This window comes from Oncorhynchus nerka, linkage group LG28 (genome assembly GCF_034236695.1).
Source record: "Oncorhynchus nerka isolate Pitt River linkage group LG28, Oner_Uvic_2.0, whole genome shotgun sequence".
NCBI classification, from domain to species: domain Eukaryota; kingdom Metazoa; phylum Chordata; class Actinopteri; order Salmoniformes; family Salmonidae; genus Oncorhynchus; species Oncorhynchus nerka.
The window spans coordinates 70608254-70622595 of NC_088423.1; the positions used below are offsets into that span (position 1 = coordinate 70608254).

The 14342-nt window shown below is 45.8% G+C and overlaps 1 protein-coding gene across 1 annotated transcript in view; it reads left to right on the forward strand.

Annotated features, from left to right (window-relative positions):
* Positions 1–14342, forward strand: part of LOC115113634 (polypeptide N-acetylgalactosaminyltransferase 18-like) — an 87638-nt gene that overhangs the window by 42132 nt on the left and 31164 nt on the right. The window lies entirely within an intron of this gene.

The window sequence follows — 14342 nt, forward strand, 5'->3', positions numbered from 1 at the left end:
ATGTCATCGCATGTGTGGGTGGTGGACCTGAAAGGTTGGATAAGGTATAATGAGCAGGGCTAGAGGCTCTACAGTGAAATAAGCCAATAAACACTAACCAGAACAGCAATGGACAAGGCATATTGACCTTAAGGAGAGGCATGCTAAGCCAAGTGATCATAAGGGTCCAGTGAGTAGTGAGGTTGGTTGGGGTCACTGCGATTCAGACAGCTAGCCGGGCCATGGGTAGCAAGCTGGCAGAGGATGGAGGTCTGTTTTTAGCCACCTCGTGCGTTTCCGTCGGTAGATTTGTGGGGTTCTGTGTGGTAGAGGGGACAAATCCAATTGGCAAAAAAAGATATAGTTATAGTGACCCAAGAAAATTGATAGACCTATTCAGATAGCAGCCGATAAGACAGCTAACGATTAGCGGGCCGCAGATGGGTGCAGATGGGTGTTCAGGTTACATCGCGACAGAGGGGCCAGTTGGATAACTCCCTCGGGCAGATAACGTCAGTAGTCCAGTTGTGAAGGCCCGGTGGGGCTCCGTATCGGCAGGGTCCGGATAGGTGATTGATTCCTGGCTAGCTTCTGGCTAGCTTCTGTTTTGGATTTCAGATTTGAGGTGAATAATTTTATTTGTTTAAATTGGTGAGGCGGGTTGCAGGAGAGTGTTTTGAAGTTGAGTTTTTGGAAGAAAAAAAATCTATATATAAAAAGATATGCGAAGAAAAGATGTAAATATATATATACACGGGACATGACAAGATAAGAAAATAATCCTGCAGCAACAGGAAATGTGAATTATTATGTGTATTATAATTAATGGAAATTTTTGTAGGGGTTAATACATTTTTCGTGAGGGAAAAATCATGTCTGAAATGTAAAAATCCAAAATACTTTTTAAACCTCAAATACACTACACGTTTTAAAGGAAACTTGTCCTGCAACAGGGTGATCAAATTAAGATCCTACATCTGTACTGTGCATTTTGTTTTTATAGCAACCTATTATGTCCTTGATTCTGCAGTTGTCTTCATTAGCTTTTTCCACAAATGTACAAAACAGAATAATCTTTATAAAAAGAACTTTGAATCTATATGAAAAACACTTTGCACTTGATGACTTCACAAATCGCTGATGACTCCACAGCTCTAACTGTAGGACTGTGCCTATTACATTCAAACATGAGAATTTCTTAGGAAGCTTCAGTTAGGATATCAGTCATAAAAGATTGATGTTCTTGGTCATCAGCCGTTCCCAGGGTAATGAACCTGTAACTCCATGTGCTTTATTATGATTCATTAGAAACCATTACACTTCATCATTATTCTTCTCAATTCACACACATCTGAATCTCTTAATTATTAATTGTATAAAACAAATGACTTAATGCGGCTGATGAAACGTCATCAGCACGTGCCCATGAGGTGCCTATTGCTTTCCTGAGGAGATTGATAAAGGGAATGATCTGAACAGAGAATGCCATTTAGCTACTCCCCATTCCATCACTGAACTGATATGTGCCACTCTGAAAGCATTAACACAATTTGTGAAACATCTAGCAGCTTGTAACCAACGCTCCTTTTCTGAAAAGGAACAGCCCCACCATTCACAGCACGTCCAGTTGGGCTATTGAACTTTACCCAATGATTGATGAGGGACACATTTTGCTCAAGGATAAACAAAACGCTAGGGTGCTCAGCCAAAAAAGAACAACTATTTCAAGGGCAAGGTGTTGCGCTTCAAGGCAGCAAACGAGGTTCTCTCAGAACACAATCTACTTGACCTGAACAGGGACTGTATGGTGCTGGAGTGGTTATTAGAAACAAATGTAACCATTGTATTATAAAATAATCTAATTTAATCATGTAGGATTCATATACTTTTTTTCCAGATTCTGCTCCATGTATTATTCTTATATTTGCTGGGAAATGTATGCTGTCCTTTAAATCACAAGTCTCTTACGTCTAGTAGAGATCTCATGGGCTTTTTTATTCAGTGAGATTCTATGGTACCTGGAGCTCAACTCCCTCAGACAATGTTTAGTATGCTGCTGTTCACTATGGGAGAAGATTAGAATGGAGACTGCTGCTTGAGGGGAACTACGGCTGCATTATGGAAAACAATGAGGAAGCAAAAGTAAAGCTAACACTCTCCATTCTCTACTTACCTCTGCTTGGGTTGTAAATGAAATCAATGCCTCTTTGAGTATAAATCAAATCAAATCCAATTTTGTCACATACACATGGTTAGCAGATGTTAATGCGAGTGTAGTGAAATGCTTGTGCCTCTAGTTCCGACACTGCAGTAATAACCAACGAGTAATCTAACCCAACAATTCCACAACTACTACCTTATACACACAAGTGTAAAGGGATAAAGAATATGTACATAAAGATATATGAATGAGTGATGGTACAGAACGGCATAGACGGTTGGGTGGTTGTTGTCCTTGATGATCAACACATCTCCAATCCAAAATTAAATCTAGAATTGGCTTCCTATTTCGCAACAAAGCATCCTTCACTCATGCTGCCAAACATACCCTTGTAAAACTGACCATCCTACCAATCCTCGACTTTGGCGATGTCATTTACAAAATAGCCTCCAATACCCTACTCAACAAATTGGATGCAGTCTATCACAGTGCAATCCGTTTTGTCACCAAAGCCCCATATACTACCCACCATTGCGACCTGTACGCTCTCGTTGGCTGGCCCTCGCTTCATACTCGTCGCCAAACCCACTGGCTCCATGTCATCTACAAGACCCTGCTAGGTAAAGTCCCCCCTTATCTCAGCTCGCTGGTCACCATAGCATCGCCCACCTGTAGCACACGCTCCAGCAGGTATATCTCTCTAGTCACCCCCAAAACCAATTCTTTCTTTGGCCGCCTCTCCTTCCAGTTCTCTGCTGCCAATGACTGGAACGAACTACAAAAATCTCTGAAACTGGAAACACTTATCTCCCTCACTAGCTTTAAGCACCAACTGTCTTACAGATCTTACAGATTACTGCACCTGTACATAGCCCACCTATAATTTAGCCCAAACAACTACCTCTTTCCCAACTGTATTTTATTTATTTATTTATTTTGCTCCTTTGCAACCCATTATTTTTATTTCTACTTTGCACATTCTTCCATTGCAAAACTACCATTCCAGTGTTTTACTTGCTATATTGTATTTACTTTGCCACCATGGCCTTTTTTGCCTTTACCTCCCTTCTCTCCTCATTTGCTCACATTGTATATAGACTTGTTTATACTGTATTATTGACTGTATGTTTGTTTTACTCCATGTGTAACTCTGTGTCGTTGTATCTGTCGAACTGCTTTGCTTTATCTTGGCCAGGTCGCAATTGTAAATGAGAACTTGTTCTCAACTTGCCTACCTGGTTAAATAAAGGTGAAATAAAAAATAAATAAAAATGATCTTTATGGCCTACCTGTGATATCGGGTGGTGTAGGTGTCCTGGAAGGCAGGTAGTTTGCCCCCGGTAATGCATTGTGCAGACCTCACTATCCTCTGGAGAGCCTTACGGTTGTGGGCGGAGCAGTTGCCGTACCAGGCGGTGATACAGCCCGACAGGATGCTCTCGATTGTGCATCTGTAGTTTGTGAGTGCTTTTGGTGACGAGCCAAATGTATTCAGCCTCCTGAGGTTGAAGAGGCGCTGCTGCGCCTTCTTTACAACGCTGTCTTTGTGGGTGGACCAATTCAGTTTGTTTGTTTGTCCGTGATGTGTATGCCGAGGAACTTAAAACTTACTACCCTCTCCACTACTGTCCCGTTGATGTGGATAGGGGGGTGCTCCCTCTGCTGTTTCCTGAAGCCCACAATCATCTCCTTTGTTTTGTTGACGTTGTGTGACACCACGCTAATGACACTCAATGCTTTCCCTCTGAACAGTATGACCATCAAAGTGTCTTATAAAATCTTGAGAGCTGGTAGCTGTGCAGTGTCTACAGTGCAGTGTCTACCCAGAATACCAAAATTGGTTCTGTGAATGTTCCCAGAACATTTGTTAGGGTGCGGCAAAAATTATCATAACACAAACACTGCCCAGTTGTGCTGATGAGTATACAATGTTTGTATAAAACAATCGCCTGATGTTGCAAGAACGTTCCTGAACACATTTCTATGTTATCACATAACTGGGAACCTAACGAGAATGTTTGGGGAATGTTCTGTGGTGGTTGTTACAGACGTTACAGATGTTTTTAGTGAATGTTCGAACATTCCAAGGATATTTCATTTCAAACATTTTCTGAAGAAAAACAACATTTTGTTATCTAAAACATTCTTTGAGTGAATGCTTTTGGGATGTTATCATTCTAATGTTAGATAAAACACAAACTAGAACTTAATGGGAACCTAATGTTCTAAGAAGGTTCCCAGTTTGCTGGGTAGCTACAAATGCTTTCTCAAAGGTTCTTCAGTGAATCTCGGTGGAGCGCAATCCCCATAGCGTTGTGTTGTAATGAGTGTACTGACTGAAAGGGAACCAGCCCAAAAAATGTAGGCAGGGAGGCCTTCTGTCCCATTCTCTGTGGATCCATTAGTGTTTACAGTAAGTCATTACTCCCAGGTGGACTGTTTGGTGTGGTGTTACACATGGTGAAATGTGTGATTATTGGATTATGGCTGCCAGCCATGCAGAGCACAGTAGCTGTACTGTTTAGGGGTCCCTCTGTTCCTGGCCTGTAGACGTACCATCTGGTGAATATTGCGAGAGATGACTGATCGCACGTCAGATGCAAACAAGCAGGTGCCTGGTGGAGGTGTGCGAATTAATTTACCACATTTCTCTGCTTTATAATGATGCTGCAGAACGCTGAGACTTGAACAATAGCACTTTGGAAGAGTCTAACTATCTTCTTCACACTGTAGGCATTTCTCTGGAGGTTTACACAACACAGCTCATAAAAGTGTATTTAATATTCTTTGTAATTGACTGAAACCTTTTTGATTGGCTGGCATTTCATAGGCTGCTATTCCCCAATGTGTGATTAGTGTGAATGTAAAGATTTCCTGTCCTGTAGAGGGAATTGTAATGTCTCAGGTTTTTAAGTCAGTGGTACCACAGAGTTCCAGTTAGCACACAGGTGAAACCACTATCTGTCCGCTGACATCAGTTGATATCAGGTGGTTGACCTCATGTTTCCTTCAGTCTGAGACTTGGCTTGACATTATGTTGATTAGTAGCCCTTTACACTCGTACCCCGATACGAGTTGAAAATGGCAGATTTGGACACTGATAAGCACCTAAATTGGAACGCAGTGGCTGTGCAGTTACATGCTATACATGACGCCAGAGCTCCGGTTCTTTACAGCTCATTATTGAATGACTGCCGTTCTGAACTTGAGCACCGTGCACGACAATAAAAAATGAGGCAGCGTGATGTTTCAGTTTACATCATGTTTATTCACTTTTCAATTCACATTAGCAACAGAACGTCATGTGCCGCAAGAAGATTCGGCGCTCGGCAACGGACATTTACTGTAAATATTCCTATGAACTATCTCTGTAGGCTCCAGCCACAACTAGTATGCTTTAACTATGCAAGTGACTTCTTATCTTAACCAGATAACACATTTGAAAAAGGAACCAAACCACATTACACTCTTGAATATAAGGCAACAATTCACAAGCATGTGCAGAAAATAAGTTGGCCAGTAGCAGACAATAAGTTGGGCCAGGAACCGAAAGGCTGCTGGTTCAACTCCTCGAGCCGGCAAGGTGGAAAAATCAGCAGTTCTGCCCTTAAGCAATGCAGTTAATACCCAATTAAAACTGTTCCCGGGGCACCGATTTGGACATCGATTTATAAGGCAGCCCCCCGCACCTCTCCGATTCATGCATTCAGTTGTGCAACTGACTAGGTATCCCCTTTCCCTACACAATACATTTTAGCTTCAAGACATAAGCACAGTTTTTAACAGTATGTCTTTATCAAGTAACTTTAGCCTGTCAAAAATGAAAGCTTAGGCCTACTACCCCCTCTCATACAAATGTAAAAGTACAGTAGGCCTACCTTATAACATTACAAGTCAGGCTTAATTTTTATCAATATCATGCAAATAATTTGGTCTACATGTGGTAAAATGGCTCTAGGGTATCATGTTTCAGGTAAGAACCAGATGCAGACGGTGTAGAAGTAACAAAAGTGTATTACTTAAACAGGGGCAGTCAAAACGACAGGTCAAGGTCAGTAATCCAGATAGGGTGCAACAGGTCCAGAATGGCAGGCAGTCTCAGGGTCAGAACAGCCAGGGGTCAATAATCCAGTGTGGTGTGGCAAGGTAAAGAATGGCAGGCAGACTCAGCAGAATGGTCAAAACCGGGAAAAACTAGAAAACAGGAACTAGAACAGAACAGCAAGGGGAAAAACACGGGTAGGTTTCACAAAACAGAACAAACCGGAAACAGACAGAGAACACAGGTATAAATACATTGGGGATAATGGGGAAGATTGCACAAAGACATGCAAAGATCAGGGTGTGACATTTACATTACATTTACATTTAAGTCATTTAGCAGACGCTCTTATCCAGAGCGACTTACAAATTGGTGCGTTCACCTTATGACATCCAGTGGAACAGCCACTTTACAATAGTGCATCTAAATCTTTTAGGGGGGGTGAGAAGGATTACTTATCCTATCCTAGGTATTCCTTAAAGAGGTGGGGTTTCAGGTGTCTCCGGAAGGTGGTGATTGACTCCGCTGTCCTGGCGTCGTGCGGGAGTTTGTTCCACCATTGGGGGGCCAGAGCAGCGAACAGTTTTGACTGGGCTGAGCGGGAACTGTACTTCCTCAGTGGTAGGGAGGCGAGCAGGCCAGAGGTGGATGAACGCAGTGCCCTTGTTTGGGTGTAGGGCCTGATCAGAGCCTGGAGGTACTGAGGTGCCGTTCCCCTCACAGCTCCGTAGGCAAGCACCATGGTCTTGTAGCGGATGCGAGCTTCAACTGGAAGCCAGTGGAGGGAGCGGAGGAGCGGGGTGACGTGAGAGAACTTGGGAAGGTTGAACACCAGACGGGCTGCGGCGTTCTGGATGAGTTGTAGGGTTTAATGGCACAGGCAGGGAGCCCAGCCAACAGCGAGTTGCAGTAATCAAGACGGGAGATGACAAGTGCCTGGATTAGGACCTGCGCCGCTTCCTGTGTGAGGCAGGGTCGTACTCTACGGATGTTGTAGAGCATGAACCTACAGGAACGGGCCACCGCCTTGATGTTAGTTGAGAACGACAGGGTGTTGTCCAGGATCACGCCAAGGTTCTTAGCGCTCTGGGAGGAGGACACAATGGAGTTGTCAACCGTGATGGCGAGATCATGGAACGGGCAGTCCTTCCCGGGAGGAAGAGCAGCTCCGTCTTGCCGAGGTTCAGCTTGAGGTGGTGATCCGTCATCCACACTGATATGTCTGCCAGACATGCAGAGATGCGATTCGCCACCTGATCATCAGAAGGGGGAAAGGAGAAGATTAATTGTGTGTCGTCTGCATAGCAATGATAGGAGAGACCATGTGAGGTTATGACAGAGCCAAGTGACTTGGTGTATAGCGAGAATAGGAGAGGGCCTAGAACAGAGCCCTGGGGGACGCCAGTGGTGAGAGCGCGTGGTGAGGAGACAGATTCTCGCCACGCCACCTGGTAGGAGCGACCTGTCAGGTAGGACGCAATCCAAGCGTGGGCCGCGCCGGAGATGCCCAACTCGGAGAGGGTGGAGAGGAGGATCTGATGGTTCACAGTATCGAAGGCAGCCGATAGGTCTAGAAGGATGAGAGCAGAGGAGAGAGAGTTAGCTTTAGCAGTGCGGAGCGCCTCCGTGATACAGAGAAGAGCAGTCTCAGTTGAATGACTAGTCTTGAAACCTGACTGATTTGGATCAAGAAGGTCATTCTGAGAGAGATAGCGGGAGAGCTGGCCAAGGACGGCACGTTCAAGAGTTTTGGAGAGAAAAGAAAGAAGGGATACTGGTCTGTAGTTGTTGACATCGGAGGGATCGAGTGTAGGTTTTTTCAGAAGGGGTGCAACTCTCGCTCTCTTGAAGACGGAAGGGACGTAGCCAGCGGTCAGGGATGAGTTGATGAGCGAGGTGAGGTAAGGGAGAAGGTCTCCGGAAATGGTCTGGAGAAGAGAGGAGGGGATAGGGTCAAGCGGGCAGGTTGTTGGGCGGCCGGCCGTCACAAGACGCGAGATTTCATCTGGAGAGAGAGGGGAGAAAGAGGTCAGAGCACAGGGTAGGGCAGTGTGAGCAGAACCAGCGGTGTCGTTTGACTTAGCAACGAGGATCGGATGTCGTCGACCTTCTTTTCAAAATGGTTGACGAAGTCATCTGCAGAGAGGGAGGAGGGGGAGGGGAGGAGGATTCAGGAGGGAGGAGAAGGTGGCAAAGAGCTTCCTAGGGTTAGAGGCAGATGCTTGGAATTTAGAGTGGAAGAAAGTGGCTTTAGCAGCAGAGACAGAAGAGGAAAATGTAGAGAGGAGGGAGTGAAAGGATGCCAGGTCCGCAGGGAGGCGAGTTTTCCTCCATTTCTGCTCGGCTGCCCGGAGCCTTGTTATGTGAGCTCTCAATGAGTCGTCGAGCCACGGAGCGGGAGGGGAGGACCGAGCCGGCCTGGAGGATAGGGGACATAGAGAGTCAAAGGATGCAGAAAGGGAGGAGAGGAGGGTTGAGGAGGCAGAATCAGGAGACAGGTTGGAGAAGGTTTGAGCAGAGGGAAGAGATGATAGGATGGAAGAGGAGAGAGTAGCGGGGGAGAGAGAGCGAAGGTTGGGACGGCGCGATACCATCCGAGTAGGGGCAGTGTGGGAAGTGTTGGATGAGAGCGAGAGGGAAAAGGATACAAGGTAGTGGTCGGAGACTTGGAGGGGAGTTGCAATGAGGTTAGTGGAAGAACAGCATCTAGTAAAGATGAGGTCGAGCGTATTGCCTGCCTTGTGAGTAGGGGGAAGGTGAGAGGGTGAGGTCAAAAGAGGAGAGGAGTGGAAAGAAGGAGGCAGAGAGGAATGAGTCAAAGGTAGACGTGGGGAGGTTAAAGTCGCCCAGAACTGTGAGAGGTGAGCCATCCTCAGGAAAGGAGCTTATCAAGGCATCAAGCTCATTGATGAACTCTCCGAGGGAACCTGGAGGGCGATAAATGATAAGGATGTTAAGCTTGAAAGGGCTGGTAACTGTGACAGCATGGAATTCAAAGGAGGCGATAGACAGATGGGTAAGGGGAGAAAGAGAGAATGACCACTTGGGAGAGATGAGGATCCCGGTGCCACCACCCCGCTGACCAGAAGCTCTCGGGGTGTGCGAGAACACGTGGGCGGACGAAGAGAGAGCAGTAGGAGTAGCAGTGTTATCTGTGGTGATCCATGTTTCCGTCAGTGCCAAGAAGTCGAGGGACTGGAGGGAGGCATAGGCTGAGATGAACTCTGCCTTGTTGGCCGCAGATCGGCAGTTCCAGAGGCTACCGGAGACCTGGAACTCCACGTGGGTCGTGCGCGCTGGGACCACCAGATTAGGGTGGCCGCGGCCACGCGGTGTGGAGCGTTTGTATGGTCTGTGCAGAGAGGAGAGAACAGGGATAGACAGACACATAGTTGACAGGCTACAGAAGAGGCTACGCTAATGCAAAGGAGATTGGAATGACAAGTGGACTACACGTCTCGAATGTTCAGAAAGTTAAGCTTACGTAGCAAGAATCTTATTGACTAAAATGATTAAAATGATACAGTACTGCTGAAGTAGGCTAGCTGGCAGTGGCTGCGTTGTTGACTTTGTAGGCTAGCTGGCAGTGGCTGCGTTGTTGACACTACACTAATCAAGTCGTTCCGTTGAGTGTGATAGTTTCTACAGTGCTGCTATTCGGGGGCTAGCTGGCTAGCTAGCAGCGTTGATTACGTTACGTTGCGTTAAAAGAACGACAATAGCTGGCTAGCTAACCTAGAAAATCGCTCTAGACTACACAATTATCTTTGATACAAAGACAGCTATGTAGCTAGCTATGTAGCTAGCTACGATCAAACAAATCAAACCGTTGTACTGTAATGAAATGAAATGAAAATGTGATACTACCTGTGGAGCGAAGCGGAATGCGACCGGGTTGTTGAGTGAGGAAGTTCTATTCGGTAGACGTTGGCTAGCTGTTGGCTAGCTAGCAGTGTCTCCTACGTTAAGGACGACAAATAGCTGGCTAGCTAACCTCGGTAAATTAAGATAATCACTCTAAGACTACACACTCTAAACTACACAATTATCTTGGATACGAAGACAGCAAAGACAACTATGTAGCTAGCTAACACTACACTAATCAAGTCGTTCAGTTGAGTGTAATAGTTTTTACAGTGCTGCTATTCGGTAGACGGTGGACGTTAGCTAGCTGGCTAGCTGGCTAGCTGCTGGGCAGATAGCAGTGTAGACTACGTTAGGACGACGAGATACGATAATTACGCAATTATCTTTGATACAAGGACGGCTATGTAGCTAGCTAAGAAGAAATTGCTAAGATTAGACAAATCAAACCGTTGTGCTATAGTGAAATGTAATGAAATGTAATGAAAAGTTATACTACCTGCGGGCCGAAGTGCGAATGCGACCGCTCGCTCCAACCCGGAAGTTTACTAGGGACATTTAGTACACATGAAAGTAAGGCCCCCCCCCCCTCGATACCTGGAGGTGGTCTTGAGAAGGGCTGACCAGGCTCTCTTCCAGGTACGAGAGCCTTCCAGGCGGACAAACATCTGTGCCGAAGATATGCCGACCTCTTCCTTCTGCTCAGGGAAGAGCGGGGGCTGATATCCCAGGGAACACTCAAAGGGAAATAGAACCTGGGGCAGAGCAAGGAAGGGTGTTGCGGGCATATTCAACCCACACAACTTGCTGACACTAAGTGGTCGGAGACCAGGCTGCGTAGAGTCGTCTCCGGGTCTTGGTTGACTCACTCCGACTGGCCTTTGGCCTGGGGTTCGGAACCCTGTAGGACAGGTTGGCCGACGACCCAGTGAGTGTGCTGACGCCATCCAGGATGAGAACTGAGGACCCCGGTCAGAGGCATTTCCACAGGCAGTCCATGGATCCAGAAGACGTGCTGCTTGGAGAGGAATGAAGTGGGTGGCTTTGGAAAACTGATCCCCTACGTTCAGGATGGCGGTGTTGCCATCAGACGGTGGGAGACCCGTGACAATTTCCAGGGATATGTGAGACTAGGGACAGTGAGGGACAGGCAGAGGTTGATGGAGACCAGCCGGACCCTTGTTCTGTGCACAGATCGTGCTGGAGTGATGAACGCAAAGAGGTCAGGAACCATGGAAGGCCACCAAAAATATTATCACACAAAGGCCATGGTCCGCCGGGAGCCCAGGTGGCAGGATCGAGGAGTGGACCGCATCAGGAATGAACATCCGGTTATTTGCCCCCCCCCCGGTTGAAGCCGTGGGGTTATAGTATGTAAAATTCTGACTTCAACGGTAGGCTCCTGCGGCTATGTGCTGTTCCAGCTCGCACATGCCAAGGCTACTAACTTACTCTGGGACCTGTGATGCTACCTCTGAAATCACCACACAATGTTAAAAATTAAAAGGGGGGAAAAAATCTTTTTTGTATGATCTACTATCGACATTCTACATTTATTTTGGTGGTGGGGATGGGCCTCCATAATTTTAAGTAGCTCCGTGCAGGTAAAAACTCAATAAAATGTGTCTCAAAATTTAGGAAAATGTCTATACATTTCAGCTGTTTCAAAATTATTGCTCTAGGAGTGTTGGGCTGAACAAATCAATTCTGTTCATACTGCCTTGTTTCTAAGGGGGAAACTCGTAGCTACTGAAGTAGCGTTGTGCGCTACTTCTGAAGGTTGCGGTAGAGATTTAGAAAATTCGCATTATTAAACAGTATAGCCAAGGGTGTTCTCCCAAAACCTCTAGAGAATCTGTCGTAGTGTGAAAAGGGTCAGAGTTGCCTCCACCACTCCCGCTAATTGAGCAACTTGCAACTTCTTCGTTGTTTGAGTGATGGAAATGGTGTGTGTATATGACGAGGACTTTGAAAGATGAGATGTTGAGGATTATAATAAATACTGCTTTGATGTCATACAAGCAAGCCACGTGCACTTCACATTTCCATATCATAAAACTTATGTAATATACAGGGGTTTATGATCAGTTACAAGATGCCATGGCATTATACCCCGGGGTGTCCTAAACAGAATGAGCCTATGTTGTTGTATTGTGAATACATTTTTTCCACAGACCACACATATACTCAGCAAAAAAAAAAGAAACATCCTCTCACTGTCAACTGCGTTTATTTTCAGCAAAATTAACATGTGGAAATATTTGGGGGTCAAAATCAAAAGTAACAGTCAGGATCTGGTGTGGCCACCAGCTGCATTAAGTACTGCGGTGCATCTCCTCCTCATGGACTGCACCAGATTTGCCAGTTCTTGCTGTGAGATGAGCGTTGAGATTTCCTGCTATGACAACAAGCTCAGTCCGAAGATGCTGTGACACACCGCCCAAGACCATGACGGACCCTCCACCTCCAAATTGATCCCGCTCCAGAGTACAGGCCTCGGTGTAACACTCATTCCTTCAACGATAAACGCGAACCCGACCATCACCCCTGGTGAGACAAAACTGCGACTTGTCAGAGAAGAGCACTTTTTGCCAGTCCTGTCTGGTCCAGCGACGGTGGGTTTGTGGCCATAGGCGACGTTGTTGCCGGTGATGTCCAGTGAGGCCCTGTCTTACAACAGGCCGACAAGCCCTCAGTCCAGCCTCTCTCAGCCTATTGCGGAAAGTCTGAGCACTGATGGAGGGATTGTGCGCTCCTGGTGTAACTCGAGCAGTTGTTGTTGCCATCCTGTACTTGTCCCGCAGGTGTGATGTTCGAATGTACCGATCCTGTGCAGGTGTTGTTACACGTGGTCTGCCACTGCGAGGACGATCAGCTGTCCGTCCTGTCTCCCTGTAGCACAGTCTTAGGCGTCTCACAATACGGACATTGCAATTTATTGCCCTGGCCACATCTGCAGTCCTCATGCCTCCTTTCGGCATGCTTAAGGCACGTTCACGCAGATGAGCAGGGACCCTGAGCATCTTTCCTTTGATGCTTTTCAGAGTCAGTAGAAAGGCCTCCTTTATTGTCCTAAGTTGTCATAACTGTGATCTTAATTGCCTACCGTCTGTAAGCTGTTAGTGTCTTAACGACCGTTCCACAGGTGCATGTTCATTAATTGTTTATGGTTCATTGAACAAGCATGGGAAACAGTGTTTAAACCTTTTACAATGAAGATCTGTGAAGTTATTTGGATTTTTACATATTATCTTTGAAAGACAGGGTCCTGAAAATGGGACATTTCTTTTCTCGCTGAGTTTAGAATGGAGTCATGCACTTGTGATTCCATTCTATGCCCATACAAATGACAATCTGCTTCTCTGAATTGCCTTGTGAAAACCTAACACTGTAAGATCATATTTTAGAATTTAGCTGCTTATGCTGGCAATAGAACAAGCTTTCATATTATGCCCAACCTAACCCAGATTGTGATTTATAATGGACTGTTTTTTGATTGCGTAAACAACAGTAGTATTTGTGTGAAGGCAGGGATGCAGGTCTGTGTTCCAAGCAAAACAACTACAAGTGTGCTTGCTCTAGTTCCTCAACCTCACAGCTAGGAGTGCAAAAAAAATGCACCTTATAAATGAGGATTATTTTTTGAGTCATAAAAGTGCATTGCAATAACTTACGAACTGTGCACACTTTGGAGAGGTGTGTGGCCATTTTGAGACACCAGATAGATGTCATGGGTAACTTGGTGCGTGAGGGAAGAATCAGGCGCAGAGAGCATATAGTTCCACAGGAAGACATGCACTTTTAATATCGCACAGAAAATAATGCCCAACAAAACAGGGCGCGGAAAATGTGGACCAACCCAACACAACAGGGTACCAGGTCCAGAGCACGAACACCAAAAAAACATACACACGTAACAAATGAGTAATCCAACACGAAACAAGGGCGGGTAAACATACTATAAATAAGGAAGCCAATCAAGCACACAAATAGACAGGTGCAACTAATGAGACAAAACAAACAGAAAAGGGAAAAGGGATCGGTGGCGGCTAGTAGGCCGGTGACGACGACCGCCGAGCACCACCTGAACAGGCAGGGGAGCCAACTTCGGTCGAAGTCGTGACAATAGACCTCTTACTCAAACCCTTGTAATTATGTTGAATCTACCACACATTTCCTGTGAATTTTCTTATATTATTGAATGTATTCTGAGTATTTTCAGATTTCGTTATTAACAAATGCGGCAAAAAGTACAGTAAATGTCAAATGTAAATAAAATCAACAGTGTAGTGTTTG